Source organism: Pleurodeles waltl, chromosome 5 (assembly GCF_031143425.1).
Source record: "Pleurodeles waltl isolate 20211129_DDA chromosome 5, aPleWal1.hap1.20221129, whole genome shotgun sequence".
In the NCBI taxonomy this organism is placed as follows: Eukaryota; Metazoa; Chordata; class Amphibia; order Caudata; family Salamandridae; genus Pleurodeles; species Pleurodeles waltl.
Genome location: NC_090444.1, coordinates 1,401,972,907 through 1,401,988,949, shown reverse-complemented (window position 1 = coordinate 1,401,988,949; position 16,043 = coordinate 1,401,972,907). Strand labels below are relative to the sequence as shown.

Below are 16,043 nucleotides of genomic sequence, written 5' to 3'. Positions count from 1 at the left end.
GAGCATTAACCAAAGCCCCTAAAAGATAACATTCCTCCTCCTGCAATGTTCTATCTAGAACCTTAAGGCCATTTGTGACTTGTAGCTCTTTTGGGCCATCCATCAAGCATAGGGTGCTCTTGTATAAAACTGTTTTTATGTGTATACACTTTCTTGCGTTCAGGTAAAGGACAGATCCTTTTCAGCTGGCACAGCTAGGCTGTGGAACGTACTCCAGAGCACACTATAAATATTGTAAGACTTTAAGGCCCATATTTATACTTTTTGACGCCAATCAGCGCTTGGGCAGATTTGCGTCAAAACATTTAATGCCAGCTAAGGCCATTCCAACGTGCCAGCCGGGAGCCTTGTTTATGGAATGACGTTAGCCGGCGCTGTGGCCTGGTTAGCGTAAAAATAAATGACTCTAACCGGGCAGCGGAGGCGTAGGGAAGAATGGGGGTTGTGCGTCAAAGAATGGTGCAAGTCAGGTTAGACTTTAACCTGACTTGCGCCATTTTTTGACACACAACCCCATGGAAATGACTTAGCAAAGATAGGAATCATGCCGCCCTGCCCAATGGGCATGGCCATTGGGCACAGTGGCATGTAGGGGGGCCCAAGTTAGGCCCCCACGTGCAACTTAAAATAAATTTAAAAAAATACTTACCTGCACTCACTATAGATGGGTCCCCCCATCCATGGGTATCCTCCAGGGGTGGGCTAGGGTGGCAGGGGGTGTCCCTGGGTGCAGGGAAGGGCACCTGTGGACTGCTTCTATGGTCTCCCACCATGGAAAAGAACCAACAGGTCCCTTAACTCCTGCCCTGACCCAGGCGTTAATTTTTTACTCAAATCAGGATTTACGTCATTTTCCGCCTCCGCCTCCCAGCCGTGCGCCATTTTTGCACGGTTGAATAAATATGGCGCACGGATGTTTAAGTCATTTTTTGTACGGGAACACCTACCTTGCATGTCATTAACGCAAGGTGGTTTCACGCATCCAGAAAATGACGCACACTGAGATATTTTGACATTAGCGGGGTCTAGCGTCAAAGTATAAGTATGGTCTTAGTTTTGCACCAAATTTGCGTTAAACAAAAATGACGCAAGTCCGGCGCAAGTAGAGTATAAATATGGGCCTAAGTGTTTGTTTGCCGTCTTTCATAGCACAAACATTCCTTTTCAAGCGTCAGGGTGCTTTAGGTGCACATGCCTTACTTTGATATTACATAATCATTTCTCGAAATACACTTTAGATCATAATGCAATACTTCTATATTAACAGCTGTAGATCATTTTGCATCATTTGCCAATTTATATCAATGTTGTCCAGTTGATTCTCCAGAGAGATAAGTTACCTGGCATTTGTAGCATTATTGTGGTTTGGTTTCATCTTCAGTTTTTTTCCAAAATGTCTTTATAGGATTTCTTTCACCACACTTTTGTGGCAAAGTAGAAATTTTTCTTCCTGAACTCTAGAGGAATGACGTTTCAGATTTTATCTATATCTGACAATGGGTATCTTCACTTTTTTGTTTATTGAATTTTAGAAAATCAAGAGGTCGGTTTTAATTGCTTTTTTCCTAAAGCATCCATGGGTACAATTGTACTTCACAAAAAAATGCAGACAAATAAACAACCTAAGCACTCCAACGAAAAAAAACCTGATTTAATCCAAACAAGTACAAAGGATTTTTCTGCTTAAAGTAACTTTGATGTATTACTCTGCACAAACACTGCAGTGTGCCATTACCCCATAAACTAATTGACGATGTATCAAAGAATTAGCGATTTTAAGTGTATGTTCAAATTGCACTTGAGTAAATACCACTAGCACTTGATACACACCGAGTGCTCTGAGCATGACCAAATTTAATCCCAACACTTAGAAACAAGTTTAAACTGATCGGGGCTTTTGGTGATAAAACCTTCATGAAAATGATGAACTGATTACAAAAACAAAACGAAAGACCATTAAGTTGGGGGACAATCTTATTCACTATGCATGGGTTTCGCCTGCTTTTGTTCATTCTCTTCATATTTCATTAACATAGGCGTGGATTCTAAATATTGATCAGAGAATATCGTTATAACTTGATATCAAGGTACGTAGATGTGGAGTTAACGGTTTTAAATCTATGCTTCCATACCTTTCAATATTTTTGTACTCCATATTTTGGCTACGATATTAAGGTATAACAATATACCCTACTCGATATTCCAGACTACAACAATTAACATAAAGGGGCTCAGAGCATGCTGAAGGGCCCAGCCCATATGATCACAGCAATGGAGTGACTAGGGCAGATTGAGGGCTCCTGATCTTGAATAGCAGAGGCCAGATGGACACCAGTGGCGTAACACAACTTAAAGAGCCCCCCTGCAAAATACCAGCAGGAGACCTCTTTCCCCTATATCAAGTCAGAGGCCTACCGCTCGTGCACAGTGTTCTGTGCTGAAGGGGCCCCCTGTGTCGTGTGCCCCGTCAGAGGGGGAACACACATACAGCAGGACACAGTAGTCGTTTCTTCCTTGCCTTTGGCGCCAAGCCATCAACCTTTTATTACCTTGTCCCTTACGTCAGAGACATACCAATTAATCTCTGCGTGAGAGGGGGTCCAGCAGACCTTACAGTGAAGAATCCCCCTCCTAATGGGACAGACCCAAAACATAACATTCCTCCCTTACCCATAACCAAGCTGAACAAAAACAAACTAAAAACGAAGAAAACAAGAAAAAAACCAGAAATGCATGCAAATCCAGAGCAGGCTAGAGATAAATATAAATGAGCACAAAACACGCCCTCTACCTGCCACACAACACATGCTTCATCATCGGCTCAATCATATCAATACAAAATCTCTCAGTCTACTGGACGGGGAAGGACGGGGCCTTAAATTATACCACCCAGAACCATTCCTTGTAGGTGCACTCACCACTGTCTAGGTAGGTTCACCCCTCCCCACTGTGTCTTGCACGCTCTCTCTCTTGTTCTTCCAGAGAGCCTCCAGGAGAGAACAGGTTCTCCTCCGGCTGGCGGCTCCTATTTGCCATTTCCCCCAGTCCAGGGGGGCAATGATCATCGCCCACGTGTTCTGTACTTTCAAATCCATTGGGCCGTCTCAGGGCACCACTCTCCATAGTCACACCCTCCAACTGGTAGCGCTTGAAGAAGGATATGTTCCTGGTGACAGACTCTCCTCCCTTCATGCAGTTATCATGGTGCTGCGTGTTCTCACTACGGTCCAAGGCGCCATCTCGAATGGGAGTTTAAACTTTCCACCAGGGCGCCGGTTCTGAACCAACACTCTTTCACCCACCTGAAGGTGCAAAAGGTGGGCACGCCTCTTACTTGACATGCGTTCATTGGCAGGGCCCTACTGGTGTAACCGTTCACTTGCTTGCCCCTGCAGAGCAGAGGGTAGTTCATGATGTGGGATGGTGTCCCTCACCATTCGGTTAATGCAGAGGGCCCTGGGGAGCGTGAGCCGATGCTACTGCAGGAATGAATACAAAGCACAGTCTATGTTGTGCGACTGGGACACCGCTATTTGTAGGACCTTGTTTAAGGTTCTCATGAGACGTTCTGCTTCGCCGTTGGCTGGCTTGGGGCCAGCATGGCATGATTGTCCGATGACGGATGCCCTTGAGACCCAGATTTTGACTAGAGAATGGCAATCCGTTGTCTGTTCTGAGTTCTTCGATGATAACATGAGTAGCCATTATTTTTTCAAAATGGGGAATGATCTGCTCCATTGTAGTCGTGTCCAGAATCTCCACCTCTGGATACTTCTAGAAGTCATTGATGCCCACCAAAATATGTCGTTAATCTGGTACAGCGCCCAGGTCTGCACTAGCTTGGTTCCAGGGAATCAACAGGATTGGCTCTGTTAGTATAGGTGCTGAAGGTTCACCTGGGCCCACCGCCCGACAAAGGCGACAGAGTTACACCACTCTTTCCACATGGTGATCCAGTCCAGAAAACCACCCTTTACAGCAAAGGCTCCCTTTGGTTTTGACCACGCCTTGCTGTGCCGAGTGAGCCAGGTCAACTATTTGAGCTTGTAAAAACGTGGGGATGACCAATCTCAGGCCACAGAATAGACACCCTTTTGGAGACACTGACTGTTTCTGGTGGATGCGATGTAACATAACTAGTGTGTGGCTGGCTTCCTCTGTCCTTTTTGAGAGGTCTTGCACCATGACATGCCACCTTCGCGTAGAGACACCCGCTAGGGCCAGTTGTAGGCATTCATCCTCTTGGGTGGCAGTCTTGAACACCTCCATGGACACCAGTAGTGTTCGGGACCACTCAACCACGTCGCGGACATAGACATCCACATTCTCCACTTCCGATTCTTCATGAGCAGTGGCTGGCAGGGCATGTCTCGATATATAGTCAGCTGGATTTTGAGCTCCTGGTCGATAGGCCACAGTGAACTGGTTCTCCTGTAATTGAAGAACCCACTTCTCGTTCCGGGGGGAGACATTGAGGTCGACCTCTTGAACAATGGAATGAGGAGTTTGTGGTCCGTCACAACAGTGAAGAGTTGACCATACAAATGCAGGTGAAAATGGCGGCAGCCCCAATGAACAGCGCTTGCCTCCCTTTACATGTGGGTGTGCTGCTGCTCTGTCTCTGTCATGGCATGGCATGACTGGCATAGGCCACCAGGACCCACTCCCCTTGGTCACTCCGTTGAGACAAAATGGCGCCCAGGCCTACCAACTCGCGTCTCCTGACAATTCTGACTCTTTGGATGGCTCAAAGTACAACAAGGTAGTGTAGGCTGACAGCGCGCTCTTGGTCACAAGAAAACCCTCTTCCTGGATAAGTCCCCATTCCCAAGGAGCACTGGCCTTTGTCAGCTCTCAGAGAGGGGAATGAATCTCCTACAATAGGTGACCATGCCCAGGAAGCTGCGGATGCCGGTGACGGAGGTAGGTGCTGGTGCAGTTTGAATGTCTTGGACCTGCTTGGGGTCTGGCATTACCCCTTTATCAGAGAAGTGATATCCGAAGAACACAATCTGGGTCTGTAGGAATGCACACTTTTCCCTATGTATCGTCAACATGGCGCGTAGACGTTCAAGATATTCCTCCATCGTAGGGGCATGCATGAGGATGTCACCACTGACATTTATGACTCCCTCCAGCCCAGCTAGTACCCCCCTTATGGTGTCTTGAAAGACTTCAGAGGCTCCAGAGATCCCAAAGTTGAGGTGTTTATTCTTCCGGAGTCTTACATGGGTGGAAAACATGGTAATGGCCCTGGACTCCGGGGTGAGCAGCAGTTGGTGGTAGCCTGTCCGCAGGTCAATTTTTCAAAACCAGCGGGATCCACTCACCTCTAAAACAAAGTCATTTATGTTTGGGGGTTAGGAGGCATTCACGACAGATGGCTAGGTTGTGCAACCTCATATCGACACAGATTCTCCCCTCGCCGGGCTGGTTGGGCTTCTTGGTGATAACAATCGGCAAGACCCAGGGCATTGGTCCCTCCATGCGCTCAATAATGTCTGCCAACTCGAGTTTCCGTAGTTCTTCTTCGGCCTTAGGGTGCAGATGAACAGCAACTCAGTGCTTCAGAGCTAATGGTTGAATAGACTTGTTAATGTGGAGGTGTATTAGCCTCGCTTTTAGGCATCCGATTCCTTGGAACTGAGAGGAGTATTCTGCTACCAGTCCCTCAATGCTCTTCTGATGCACGCTGAATGGAAAGGACACAAGACCCAGCTTCTCTGCTGTCCGACAGCTCCGCAGCATGCCAGAACACATCTTAGTGATGTAGATTTTCGTGTGAACAGTCTGTGTCTCATGCATGATATCAGTCTTGAACACTCCAGCCAGTGGACGCGGAGGTGGAAGATCCAAAGGCAAAAACGTTGGGTGGAGCACTGGGTGAATTTTTAGTGACTTCAGAACAGGTAGAATCACAATGTTGTTGGATGCCCCCATGTCTAGGAGGACCATTACAGGTTTACCTTCTACATATATGTTGCATTTGGGAATGTGTTTCCTGGGACTTCCTACCGGCTGCATGGCATGAATCACGAGGACGGCCCCTTCTAGGTCATCATCATCCATGTCTCCATCCCCTTCATCCGGGGCGTATATTAGCGCCACATGAGCAGTCTTGGTTTTGTTGAGCTTCTTGGATGGAGCTGAACGACAGACCTTGGCAAAATGATTGGGCTTATTACAGTTTGTACACTGTTTCCCTTGAGCAGGACACTGACCTTGGTGTGGGTATGGACCTCCACACATATAGCAGGCTTGAGCTTCTGTGGTCGGTTTAGGTCTCGGCTTTTTCCTGTCTGAGGTTGCTGCAGTGATGACATTTACCGGTTCAATTTGTACTGGCCTCTGCACAGCCCGTACCCTCAAAAGCTCCTTTTGAAGGTGAGCATGTCTGCCATCAGCATCCCCGGTACTTGCAGTATGTTCTCCCTCAGCTTCACTGAGTAGCAACCCTGGATAAATTGTGCTCTTATTTCATCCTCTGCATCCCGCAACGTGCATGTGCTTGCCAACTCTTAGAAACCTCTCCTGGAAGGTATCCACTGATTCTTCTGGAAGCTGTCGAGCCTGGAGGAGGAGGAACCTTTCGTAGTCAGGGTTGGCTAATGGCTCAAAATGGGCTGTCAGAGCCCTTTTTACTGATTGATACATGAATGGTGGCCCTTCTTCTGCCGCCAATTTGCTGATTTTGTGGATTTCCGCCACCCCTAAATGTAATAGCATGGGACGGCGTGAATCATTGTCTAGGGCTACGGCTGCGAAATATGTTTACAGTCTCTCAACCCACTCTTTCCATCTAGGCACCTGTGCCGATGGTGAGCCTTTAATTATGAAAGGTTTCAGAGCCAGTATAGAAGACATGATGCACCACTAGCCATGTGGGACTATGTCACTGTAGGACAGTACATAAAACAAACAGTGCAGGGCCTATGTCAAAATCTTTATATGAGTATGGGCGTCAGTGGATATTCCTTGGGGTGGCCCCCTTCTGACTGCTCTTGGTTGCCTGCCCCACTGTTTGTGTTTAAGCCCTCCTACCTGTGTAACAGGTGCTTCTTGATGCAATGTGGGTGTCACAGCAAGGGCCCTTGGCTTTGTTTCCCCCATTGTCTATGTCCTAGGTGTTCCTGTTTTTTTTTGTGTTGTTTTTTTTTTGTGCCTGACCTACGCAGGTTCCTGGATCTTTTCTTGTGTTCGTTTGTTTTAGATGCTCTCCTCTCTGGCAGCGCGCGATAAGCGGTGGTGGGGGGCGTAGCCACAGTTGTGCATGTTTCGGCTCACTCACCGATTCAACGTCACACCGCTCCTGCTCCGTGGCACCCAGATTACAACAAGCAGGGTCGGCCGAGTGCTAGCACCGGTGCACGGCAGGGCCACATCCTGTCAGCATGGGTGAGTACCAGCAAGCATGGGCCGCCCACTCTAGTAGCCAATTTGTTGTGTGTCCCATCAGAGGGGAGCACACATATGACAGGACACAGTAGTTGTTTCTTCCAGCCTTGTATTACCTTGTCCCTTACGTCAGGGACATACCAATTAATCTCCAGGCGAGGTGGGGGACAGCCGACCTTACAGTGATGAATACCCCGCCTAATGGGACAGCCCCACAACATAACACCGTGGAGCTCGAGGGCCTGGGGGGGAGGTGCACCATGGTGGCTGCCGAGGCCTTTGTTGCACCCCTGATGTACACCTTCCTCTTTGCAAGAGAAGAGACTGTTACCACAGAAAAGGTGATAAAATATCATTCACAATGTTTGCATTATTTACAACGCTTCCGATGTCTAAGAACGGTATGTAACCTATTCCGGTATGGAATGCTCAGAGCCACCTACAGCATGCCAACACATACCGCAAAAGGAAAACATTCTATTCATGGTTCCAAATTGTTCACATCTTTTTACAGTTTGCAATGTTTCTTTTTAAAACATTTTTATGAACCAAATGGAAAATAATCGTCAAAGGGCAGATCACCGCGCTCAGTTTGAAGAGAACCGTTGTGCATTGGCAGATCAAAACTATTTTTGAAGGATTTGGCATGAGGTTTTAAACAAAGGGAAATTCCCTTAAAAGTCCTCATTGAAACAGAACGGCCCCCAGAGAACGGCAAGAGGTCTGCTCTCTAAAATGTACGTGCTTTCCCACGTGGGACGCCCACGGAGGCCAGTTATCTCAACTCTGCCATAGACACATTTCATTTCACGAGAACTGGGCACTGCAGCTCCTTGTTTTCGCCTATTGCTTGACTCTTGTGTCAAAAGGACTTTGTTTCCAGGCAACATTCCCTTTCATATTCCTTTGTTCGGTTCTACTTTTCTTACCGATTACATCATGAGAACAGGAAGATATCAAAAGAAGGAAGACACAAATGAATCAGCATACCTTCGTGTTTTTCCTTTTAGTGTTGATTGCTTATAGCTAACCGTGCAAAAAAGCACATGAACTGTCAGAAGCAGTGCGCGAAGCCCATTTGCAACTAGTAAAGAATTGCATTCCTCAGTACCTTTTAATTTTTTATTTCTTCTCTTTCCTTTTGATCTACGTCTGCACCCACCTCTACATTTTCTAAACATGAGTAGCTTCTTTAACAAACGGCCATTTTAGGAAATACAGGTGTGTATATTTTTTCACCCTGGCTCAGTGTTAACCAATCACACTGAGTGATTTAGTGAGTGTGGTGACCATTTTTTTTGTTTACTTAAACTTTATGCGATGCTTTCTGTAGCATGGGACACAGCAAAGCCGTTTCAAGAAGTCTTTATTGTTCCTTTGATGAAAGTTTTCATTCAACCTCTCAGAAGCTTTAAAGATTTTTAAAATGTGCAAGCATCCGACTCACTATTAGTTTTACGTCATCCGCGATGTGAATCGTCAGTCATAGCTTCTTCCCTTATCTCTTACAGCACATCACGCTGCCTGCAAAAGGGTCCCCGGCCCTGCACTGCTGAGTCCTTTCTCCCTCTCATCTGCTTAGACTCACGAGGATTCCCCACAGTCCTTGCAGTGATCTCCATACAGTTTATTTTTTCCACTTGACGTATCCAACACATTTCATTTGTATAACAGCGGTGTGTTTGCCTTCATTCCTATCCATAACACCTTTCCATTTGAGGTGGCCTATGACGCTCAAACACGTCTACGCCAGTCACCACAACTAACCATCTTCCTTACCCCTGGCCCTAATGGCAACCTATGTAAACTGTGCCACTGGAAAATATAAACGACCACATGAGGTAAGAGGAAAGCAAAGAACTGCTGGAAACTCTTTTGTGGTCGACTACTGGATGGTTAAAAAGAACAGACTGTCCAAGACATTCAAATGGAATTTCCTTTTACAACTGCATCAATGAGCCAACATTTTTCCTTGGAGGTTTGGCAAGTGTAGATTTTGCCACAGTAATTGTGCCAGCCGAATGGCAGCATTCCAGACCAGAACTCCAATTCTCTACTGAGGAAAGAATCCAGCAAGGCTCTGAACATACCACAGAAATATTGTAAATTAATAGGATATCCTTATTTATAATTCATCGATTTGTCCTGCTTGCTTATAAAGACAAAATACGATTTCTTTTTTTGTAATCCATGTGAAGTCTACATTTTAAAACATCACTTCCATGGGGTAAATATACATTCTTTCTCCAAACAGCATGTTTTTAACGTTATGAATACAAAGGAATGAGAAATGTGCTGCTATTATTTAGCCCTCCGGGGTGTACAGATGGAGAAAGAATGCTGTGACGTTTAAATGAGGTCTATTTGTTGACTTGTAGGCAAGGCACTCATCCAGACTGTTTTTTAAATACGTCTTTAAGATCACTCGTTCTTCCTCGTTACTAGGCATAGAAAGCAGAACTGCTTGAGATATACCATTGAACTTTAGTCATTCATATTCCTATGTGTTACTTTTGTAGTCTTCTTTTTAAGGTTCATTTTCAAAGTAATAAAGTAACACTATTGAGTATCTTGACCAAGTCATTGAAACGTCATTGTTAAATCTCATTTGAGGGGCCACAAGGCAGATAGGGACTCGTGTTCCCCAACCGAGGTGGTTGAGGTTCTTTGCAAACAGCATTCTGGGGAACCGACCTACCATGGATCTGCAAACTGGGCCAAGTACAACCCTTTTTCAGGCTAGACTCTCAGGAAAGCGAGGGTGAGCAGTCACAGATTTCTCATGGAGATAGTGTGGGGAGGAACCCAACAGGTAACAGACATAAGTTGTCAATATATACCAGGGCACATCGAACGTAGTCCTGCACTGTTCATCCATGTGGAAGAATAAAATCAGAGTCCAAAGCCACGTAATTAATGATGATAAGGTTTATTCTGGTCACTAAATGGTAAGTCCAATATACATCTACCGCTGACACGTGTTTCGTCACATTTACTTTTTTCAAGGCTAATAAAAGTTAGGTTTCAAAGATGACGTCCAATAGTAATGGGCAATATGCGTGCCCACAGTTGAAATCTAGACCGGTGTATAAGCAGTCTAGAGCAATGGGTATCCATAAGAGCAGGCTGGAAATATTGGTAGTTGGTTCAAAGAGTACATCTGAGAGAAACGGCCATAATAAGCTTTGTTGTCAGAATCACCATGCTGTAACACGTCGGTCGGTCGATGTACTCTTTGAACTAATTACCAATATTTCCGTGGACCAGGCTGGTGGAACCCAGGGATGGATTCCCGATGTGGAGGACCTGCAAAGGAAGGGGACAGAGTCCAGCACTGAAGAAGGTGCCCAGGTGGTGCAGGTTTCAATGCCACCCTCTTGAAGATGAAGCTCCTGCAAGTCAGTGGCAGAAGAAGTCCAGCTGCGGGGTCCAGGTATTGATGAAGATCCCAGGAGTCACCCATGAGCTGTCCCTCAATGGTCGCCGGATTTCAGGAGGGTCAGTGACCAGCCAGCTTACAACAAGCACTGGCAAGTGCAAATAGAAACAGAAGAGATGTTGCAAAGTTGTGGGGACCAGCAATGTCCAGGAGACTCTACCCAGGAGGGGGAGTCAGAGCTAGCCCTCAGCACACAAAAAGGCCAACAGAAGTCAATGGAGCCCCAGGAAGTGACCCACAGTCACCGGACACAGGGAATCACAAGGAGGCCTTACCAGTCCAGCAAAACAGAAGTCCCACATCACAGGAGCTGCCAGACAGCAGCTGATCTTCAGTTTGTTGAGTCCTGGGGCCTCGGGATTCTTGGAGGCAGAAGATCTCCAAGAAGAAGAGTCAACAAGCCTTAGCAAATGCACCAGTCTTGATGAATAGGGGTGCCAGTCCAGTGGCAGGAGCAAGGGCCTACAGTCTCCCAACTTGGAAAGAAGACAAGCAGGACACTGAGGAGGCCACAGACTCACCACCTGTGAAGCAGGATCTTCGGATGTCCAGAGACAGCAAACCCCACCAACCAGTCAATGATGCCTTGAGGTGCCTGCAGTTGTAGGGGAGTGACTCCTTCAGACCAAGGGAGATTCCTTTATGCTCCCTGGTGCAAACAGAGTCATTGTAACCCTGGGGGATGCACAGCCTTGGATGTTGTAGAATTTTTGCAGGATCCAGGGGGAAACAATGTTGCAGTTGGGAGCCTTCACCCCAGAAGCAGACTTGTTCGGTTCCAGGCGACGACCAGCAGCACTTCCAAAGGCCAGAGGCAGAAGACGTCTTCCAGAGACTTCCTTGTAGAGTTTTGCTTGACGACTCTGAGGACTCATCCGCGAGGGAGCCCTTAAATAACTCCAAAAGGGGGTTGGTCATTCTCTGCAGTGACCCACCTATCAGAGGGGGTCAGGGACGTCTCTCACATGGCCTAACCAACCAGATGCTCCCAGGGGCCTCTGCACATCTTATTTCCAAGATGGCAGAATCAAGTGGCCACCTGGCAGAGCTCTGGGCATCTCCCTAGGGGAGGGGCTGGACAGGGGTGGTCACTCCCCTCTCCTTTATGTAGTTTTGCACCAAAGCTGGAACTGGGGGTTCATGAACTGGTACAAACCAGATTATGCATTCAGGACACCAAATTTGCCCTTCAAAGCAGTCTGATGGTGCTTATAGGCCAACCCACCCTAGCCCTTAGACACCTAAAACAGATTGAGAGATGGTAACACCTCTCCCTTGCAGGAAATCCTTTGTTCCGCTCCTCCGGCCTGAGCCTGGCTCATCAGCAGGAGAGCAGAATTGTGTCTGGGGTCAGCAGCATCATGGGCTGGCAGCTGGACACCGTAAGGCTGCACATGCAGAACTGGGGGATCCCCTAGGGAGCCCCTAGAGTACATGGCATCATGCAACTAACACTGGAATCAGTGTAGTTGCATGATTCCAACATGTTTGATACCAAACATGCCTAGGTTCGGAGTAGCCATTATGTAGTTGGACCACTCATGTTGACCAGTTTCCACTACATACCTTAAGATGGCTTCCCTGTACTTAACAGAGACCAGGAATTGGCCTGGGGTCTATAGGGGTACCCTGCTCACGAAGGGGTACCTTCACACTCAGAGACATGCACCCTGCCCTAGGGCTGGAGGGCCTACCAGAGGGTCTAAGTGCAGTGATTAGATTTGGCAGTGAAAGGGTGCATGCACGGTTTTACGCAGGCTGCAATGGCAGGCCTGCAGTCACAGTTTGCATGGGCTCCCATGGGTGGCATAATTCATGCTGGAGCCCATGGGGGACCCCTGGTGTACCAATGCCCTAGGTACCTAGGTACCATTTACTGGGAACATACATGGATGCACCAGTATGCCAACTGTGGGTGTGAAACGTAACAACCTACTAAATTTAGAGGAGAGAGCACTGTCACTGGGGTCCTGGTTAGTAGGATCCCACTGAACTACAGTCCAAGCACACTGACATCAGGCAAAACGTGGTGCAAACAAAGCATAACTCATAACAGGATGCAAGCCACACAAAGACCTTTATGCTTGGATTATAAGGAAAGGAAAGATAAATATGTGAGCCAGCAAGAATCACCAGCTTAATGTGAAAAGGCAATTGAATGAACTCTGATCAAGGTCGTCAATCATTGCACCGTCCTCCAGAACCACAGAGGCTTTTCACGTGGGATGGCTTTGCTGTCAATAACAGAATTAATCGCTTGTTCATGCCTGCCCTGCTTAACCAAATATAATTTGGTAAGTCCTAAGTTTTTATTATGTTTTAAATTATGTTAGTAAAGCAGCATACATAGTTTCTGCAGTTAGTTACCACGAAGATCTACAGAGAGAAATACACAACTTACCCAGCTTCAGTTGGACGATCTGAAATATTCGTTTGATTTGCCAAGAAAAGCATGCATTTTCTTCAATAAAAGCAATATTACACTTCTGTATACAGAAAATGCGATTAATAATTACATATCCGACAGGGCTGTCAAACATGTAATCTGTGTGTGTATTAAGTGCCAAGCAGAAAATTGTGGCCACCCTGGAAGGGGAGTTTTCAGCGAACATCTGCTCTCCCACTTTAAGGGTCTATAGAAAACCTGGGCAAGAAGTAGCCCTCTGTATAGGCCAGAAAGACACAGGGCCCAGACGTATTAATAGAGCCCAGCTGCACCATGTTATTTTTGTGTGTTTGTGCGTCAGGGATTCATACACATTAGCGACAGATGCGATGCATTGTCGGAATCCATTTACTTTCTGAAAATAGCTGTTGCATGCTTATGACACAAGCTGCATGCTTTTTCATGGCGGGTTCTGTGGGTCAAATGTTCTCTAGCTCAAAAGCAATTGTAGCTAGATTTGACACTCATTAAAATCACTTATACACTCACTATAAGGTTGCATGAGTAATCCAATATGGTAATATCACCTCTGAAATTACCAATGCAGCGGGATATAGTTATTACTGGATGTGTTTTTTAACCTATGTAATTGGAAAATGCCAGTAAATTCGTGGTGGCATACTGATTATCTCTTCTTCGGTATATTCTGACAGGTTTTTTTTTACAGGCAATAAAGAACCGTGACAAATCAAAGGTGTGGTTTTAACAGATATCTCAAAATCCTGATTCTGGTAGATCAATCGAGATTTACAATAAACTATAAAGAGGAAATAGGAGACGGTAGGTGCAACTTTTCAACTGTACCTGCCCGGTGCTCCCAAAATACCTCAGTGGGATTGCTTGCATCATTCTTTTTTCCGTAAGCTCTTAAGTGATGCCCTACTCACAGACCTCAGGTTTCGTTTATCACACAAAAATTCTCGAAAATATGGGAATTACGCTAGCATGCTTAAAAGTTCACCCGGGGTTAACTGTGATATGCAGAAATATCTACTGGGATAGAGTGAAAAAATATATATATTTCATGGTATATTCAAACAAAATCAATTTGTTTTGCAGAAGCTAAAATGAAAGGCACAGACGAGTATATATCTTTAGTAATCTGACAACAGTCACGCAAGTCTGCATATCTACCATATTCCTTAACGTAAGAGGATGGATATGAGATACAACAGGGCAAAATAGAGAAACTAACTGGCAAAGTAAAGGTTGTAGTGGGAAGTTAAGACGCACATTTGTAACTAGGAAACAGCGAGCTATGACAGTGAGAGGACGAAATCAAATGAAAGACGTGTGTCTTGAACAAAAGAAGAGACAAAGAGGACCCAATATAGGATTTTCTCTGTTTACATATAAATACATGCTAAAAAAGCCCAAAACATACAAGCATAACTGGCTACATTCAAAACAGCCAGTTATATCTAGATTTGCATGAACAACACTGCTGGAATAAGCATTTGTGAAAACGCTGAAAAAGAATATTTCTGCTGAAAATTATTTACTTCCCATTTTTAACTTTAAAAAACGAGCACTCTCTTGCCCCGTAAAGGTGTTGAGGGAAAGCGTTGGCCTCTGTAATTCACATTCATCACCTCTGAGTGTCCCCAAAGACCTGTGAGCACAGCAGTGGATTATTTGATGTGTAATGATTATACTAAAGCAGTTGGTTCTTAGTATAGCTACAAATGGTGGGAACAGGAGGAGGACGGTGAGGGGTGTAGCTGGCAAAGTTCAAAGGACTGATCACTATCAGGCGGAGCAATGGCTTAACTCCCAGAATATGTACATACAGCTGATATCCCACATTCTGGCACTTCATTTTGTCAAGCCTCCAGATTCAGTGTTGTAACTTGTAACTGCAAAGCTGAGCCAGTGAACCACGCAAAATGCGTAGGTATTATTCACTAACATCAGTTAAGAATAGTCAGGGAAAGCGCTGCCTTTGACATATCTGTACTCAGTGGTGATGAAGGCAGCAGCAGGAACAGGAAAAAAACATGGTTCGTAGAGCTCTATTTAGTATTTGGTCATTTCCACTCTGTGCCATTCCCTGAGCACCTAAGCTGCAAATAGTTGGCCGTTGAGCCAACATGATTTCTGTGTCGTCATCGAGGGTCAAAGGGTGAAGAGAGGTCTCTTCCGTGAACTCTTTCATTCTGGTACATTGATGTCTGTGGTGGTGTTCCCTTACCATGCAATCATTGTGTCTTGCTGAATCTCTTCTGGTAGAAAATAATTAAGGGCATATTTATAAGCCCTTTGCGCCGACTTAGCACCACCTTAGCATAATTCTTCTGATGCTAAGGTGACGCTAATGTGGCCTTTCCTGTGCGACATATTTACAGAGTGGCGCAATGCAAGCATTGCTTCACTTTGTAACCCTCTTGCGCCACAATGTGCCTGTGTCAGGCATAATGTATGCGGGGCAGTCTCCCATTAGGAGGCCCAAAAAAATGGTGCAGTGGAATTTACAACATTTTGCAGCACCATTTCTTCTGTCATTTTTAACATCTGCTCCGGGTAGGCGTTAAAATGACGCACCCATTGAAATTAATGGGCATCCCTTTGCTTTGCTTCACAAGCATCAACATTTTTGACGCTAGTGTAGCAAAGCGCCGCAATAGCTCCAAAAATATTGATGCTATTGTGCTAACGACCGCCATGGTGCACCATATTGTAAATATGGAGCAACCATGGTGTCATTAGGTGGCGGTAGGAGTATGCAAGAAAAGTGGCGTACTGGAACGATGTGCCACTTTCTTT

General features: G+C 45.8%; 1 protein-coding gene across 3 annotated transcripts in view; it reads right to left on the bottom strand.

Moving 5' to 3' along the window:
- The window catches only part of COL12A1 (collagen type XII alpha 1 chain), a 307,200-nt gene that overhangs the window by 67,841 nt on the left and 223,316 nt on the right, over positions 1-16,043 (bottom strand). The gene's annotated exons all lie outside the window — the stretch shown is intronic.